The following is a 5,150-nucleotide window of genomic DNA, read 5'->3' on the forward strand; positions in this document are numbered from 1 at the left end:
AAATAATAAAAACTGTATATTCTTCTCTCATCCTCCCAATCAATGTTTGCACAATAAATATTTTCATAAACAATATCTTTTGCAAGAATTTGTGAAAAGGGTTCCCTAGGAGTACCTAGGATGCATTGGGTGCCTAACACCTTCCCTTTGCATAATTACCCCCTTACCCAGATCTCTGTACCTTTTTCATTAGTTTTCCATGTGTAAAACTTCTTAGGCTTTTGTTCGCTTTTTAGCCATTCCTTTGGATTAATAAAAGTGCGGTGGCGACTCTATCTTTGTATGCTTTGCTTTTGATTTAGTCAATAAATCATAAAGTGACGAATACACCGCTACACTATGCATGACAGGCTTGTGCAATGATGGTTTACAGATGCCCCAAGTTTGGGCGTGGTGTGCCCTGAATAGAGGTACATCCATTTGGGTTACCAGTCTTCTGATTTATGGGGTGTGAGCTGCATCTTGCATGACTCCCTAACATCTGACTTGTTGAAATTTTAGCAAGATCTTCTGATGCCCCCGGCTGGATCTGAAAAGCTTTCACGAGCGAGAAGAGAACCTTTGTCTCTTTGGATCGTTTTGCCCTAGTATGTTGGGTACCTGCACGGATTACCCCAGTGTATTGGGTATCTGCATGGATTGCCCCAGTCACAAGCTAAAAAGCAACTTTGTCGTAGATCATCTCAATCTGACATGCTCCAGTGTCTTGGAACTGCACTCCTCTGATTAACCATCTCGAAGAGATTGACTTCTTGTGCTCTTGGGGTGGCCTGCCCCAGTACGAGCCTTGAAGAAACTTTGCCTCTGGCTAGCTGACCTTCGAGGGAGTGCCCCTGATTAACTGGTCTTCGGAGAGAGATTTATCGAATCTCGACGTGACTACTTCTGATCGGCTGGATCTTGAAGAGATTTCTTGACGTGACTACTTCTGATCGGCTAGATCTTGAAGAGATTTCTCAACGTGATTTCCTCTGATCGACTAGATCTTAAAGGAATTCTCAACGTGATTTCCTCTGATCGACTAGATCTTGTAGATATTTCTTGACGTGATTTCCTCTGATCGACTAGATCTTGTAGGAATTCTCAACGTGATTTCCTCTGATCGACTAGATCTTGTAGGAATTTCTCAATGCGGCTCCCTCCTGAAGAGATTTCTTGACGTGACTACTTCTGATCGACTGGATCTTGAGGTAGTCTTATCTTTGGCTCAACAGAGTCTTCAAACATTCTGCTCTAGTATGATCAGAATAAGTGGCTTGCCCCTGCTCAACGGAGGTCTCAGGCATTCTGTACTTTTGAATCATCAGTCAAGATGATTTGCCTCTGCTCAATGGAGGTCTCAGGCATTCATCAAATAAAGTGGCTTGCCCATGCTCAATGGAGGTCTCAGGCGTTCTACACTTTTGAATCATCAGTCAAGATGATTTGCCTCTTAGGCATTCTACATTTCTGAATCATCAAATAAAGTGGCTTGCCCCTGCTCAACAGAGGTCTCAGGCGTTCTACACTTTTGAATCATCAAGTTCCTCAATTCATGTTCGTTGTGGAAGATTTCCGAATGTCAAATGCTTACCCATGAGCAAGACAAGTTCATTTTTGAAATGATAATGCAAATGTCATGTTTATGCTAGTTTTGAAATTCCATTACATCCACATGGAATTATGACATATAGTGAATGAATCACTAATGAGAATGCCATATTGACACCAACACAAATGATAAGTAAATCTTTGAGGAGTCAGTTTTAACACGATAGTACTGACTATAGTACGCTTTCGGACTAAACCCTGCTTCAATTAGGTCTTTTAAGGGTTGTAATGTGGTGGGGTTCACGATGTTCAGAAAAAAGGATGTATGGCTCGAAACCTATTCTAACCCACCCACTCTTCGTGATGTTATGTTCAGCTAGTTCGATACAAGTGCTCGTCCTTCAAAAGGGATTTGGGGGTGAAAATGAACCCACGAGGTTTTCAGAGTGGCAGTCATGCACCTTCTGTCTGGTTTGTTGCCACACGATTTTGTTCCTGCTGAGGATTTTCTTATGATTCCTCTTTGTTCGATTCGTTCTTTCATTTCCCTATTTTTGCTGGATTGACTCTAATTTGAGATCCACAGGGATGCCCTAATTTTTGCCTAAGTAACTTGTTCTCAAGTTTCGACTTAGCGGGCTTTTCGTCTTTTGATTTTGGTTTTTCCTCTTGATGGAACTAATCGTGTGACATATGCTCGATTGATTGGAAGGGTTGTGACTGCCTCGTGTCTCAGTGAGTGAGGGACAACCAATGCAGACTTATTATTTCCGACCTCCTATGAGGGATAAGATATGGTTGATCCTCAGACAGGACACTCCTCATTTGAAGTTTGAACGCCTGGTCAAACTAACTGACCTCTACCCTGCCCCGGGTTAAGATTGAGGGTTTTATATTCAGAAAGAAACTCCTACTTCTTGGTTCGAAGGGGTTGACTAGGGATTATCTTCCTTATATCTCCGGTGCTTAGGATTCGAAACAATGCCTTACATCATCAGCAAGGTTTTATCCAAAAGCGTACGCGCAGTGATATCGTGTTTTCAATTTTATCATTCTCCCTTTGATTTTACTTAACAAAACTTGGGTATCGATGAAAAATATGAGTGGACACGAATGGATTTATTCAAAACAATGCATATTCATTTCAATGCCATTATTATTCAAAAGCAAACAAGTTTATTACAAGTGAATATATACAAATGACAAACAAGAAAAATTGCACATGAAAAATGTTTGAACAAACTAATGATTGTTGGAGTGATCAGCCTTATTCTTCCCACAACTTGGGGTCTCAGTTCTTGCAGAAGCTGACGAAGTAGTCATATAGAGGGAACTTCTTCGAGTCTACCACAGCTCTAACTGCGGCATTGCAGATGTGCTTCCACGCGCGGGGTCGTTCATGACGTTTGGAACCGTTGGCGTAAACGATATAGCTTTCGAGTCAATCAAGTCTTGTACTTTGTGCTTGAAGACATTACAACTATCGATCGAGTGTCCTAGCGTCCCAGAGTGATACTCACAGCTATTATTCATGTCATACCCAGGAGGAAGGGGTACTGGAGGAGCCTTGGCTTCTCTTAACTGAACCAACGAATCCTTGAGCAAATAGGCTAGCAGATGACCATACGGCATGGGAATTGGGTTGAACTTCCTGGGAGGCCTCCTTGGTCCTTGTCTACCTTGCTGATAGCAATTCTGCTGCTGGTCCGGATATGGGTTTGGCACCTCAGACGTATTTGTCTGTGAAGTCTTGGGGGTGCGTACTACGTTCAGGCCTTGCGGTGTGAACATAATAACCTTTGAATCGATCAAATCTTGCACTAAGTGCTTTAGAGCTCTGCAATTCTCGACGGTGTGCCCAGGTGCCCCGGAGTGGAATTCGCACCTAGCATTGGCATCATAGCCTTGAGGGAGAGGTGTTGTGGGAGGTCCCAACTTTCTGTACTTCACCAAGGAGGCTTGAAGCAAGCGAGCAAGCAGTTGACTGTATGACATAGGGATCAGATCTATCCTTCTCTCGGGGTTCCTCGGTTTTTGGTGCCCCTGCTGATAGTAGTTATGCTGCTGATTTGGATATGGGTTCGGCACCTCAGACGTATTTGTCTGTGAAGTCTTAGGGGTGCGTACCACATTCAGGCCTTGCGGTGTGAACACAATAACCTTTGAATCAATCAAATCTTGCACTAAGTGCTTTAGAGCCCTGCAATCCTCGGTCGTGTGTCCGGATGCTCCAGAATGGAATACACACCTGGCATTTACATCATAGCCACGAGGAAGAGGTGTTGGAGTAGGCCCTGGTTCTCGCAGTCGTACCAATGAGTACATAAGAAATAGAGGGAGAAGCCTACTATATGACATAGGAACGTGATCCATGTGCCTCTCTGACTTCTTTGTCTTTCTCTGACCCTGATGATCATAACTCCCCTGCTGATTGGGATATTGATTCTGCACTGGGTCACTCTTCTTGGGTCGGGGAACAGGAAGTGATTGCTGACATGGAGCCTTTGAAGATCCGGGCTGTGGATAGAATCCATGAGGTAACTCTTGGTGTGGATTAGAATCAGGCGCACTCACAGGAGGGATCAACTCTGGCACAACAACTGGCCTATGATAGCTCAATAGTACATTCATGAGATCTAAAGCACGGGTGGACTGAGTCTTCAGATTGCTGAGTTCCAAGCACAAGGCTTCATGACTTTCCAGTAACTCGTCCATGGTAACTCGAGACATGCTTCTGGCTTGAACAAATGTCAGGTAATCAACTTGATTGTAGTAGATTCTGGACAAAGGCCAAATAACAGTGAGTCTCCTCGAATAGGTCTAATGAAATGCAATTATGCATGACTGAAACATGTTTTATGTTCCCAAAGGAATGCGTATGCTGAATGATGTGATGAAATGACATGCAACATCATGGATCCAAGGGTTCACAGCATCTTGGACGATCTGATTGTGAAGCTCAAGGTAGGTTGAAGGTCTATTTCCCTGCAAGAAACCACTATATCCCCTCACACGGTGAGTACTAAGACTTATGAAGATGCTTAGATTCACGGATCATGAGGCGAAAGTGTCGTCGTCGACACAAAATACTTGTGGGCCAACAACACTTTCGGGATGACCTCCTCTAAGTGAAGTTTCCTTCAACTTCAAAAGCCAAGGATTGTCTAAAGGTCCTCGGAGTCATGGACCCTCTTCGGAAGAATGGTCGTCAACGCAAATGTGACTCACATGCCAACCAAACTCCAAAAAGAATCTACTCCAAGCGGGGTCTTCATACCTCCCCTTCAAGACAACTACGTCCGACGGGTCAATATGAATAGCCCTCTTATCTTAGGTGAACTCTTTAAGCCTGTGTATTGGGCTTCTCGCTCTATACTACCTATCCCACAAGATCACAATAAGATATGTATAACAGGAATATATAACAAGAATGGATAAATAAAGCAAGTAATAACAAAGATAAACATCCAAGGAAAAGGATACATGCAAGCTAGGCTTGACTCGCTTATGGGAACTCCATATTTTCCCCAGCAGAATCGCCAGCTGAAGCGCCGCGAAAAATACAGAGTCGCCACCGGATTTTATTTATTCCAAAGGAAAGGGAAAATAGTGATAAAACC

This window comes from Lathyrus oleraceus, chromosome 5, assembly GCF_024323335.1.
Source record: "Lathyrus oleraceus cultivar Zhongwan6 chromosome 5, CAAS_Psat_ZW6_1.0, whole genome shotgun sequence".
Lineage (NCBI taxonomy): Eukaryota > Viridiplantae > Streptophyta > Magnoliopsida > Fabales > Fabaceae > Lathyrus > Lathyrus oleraceus.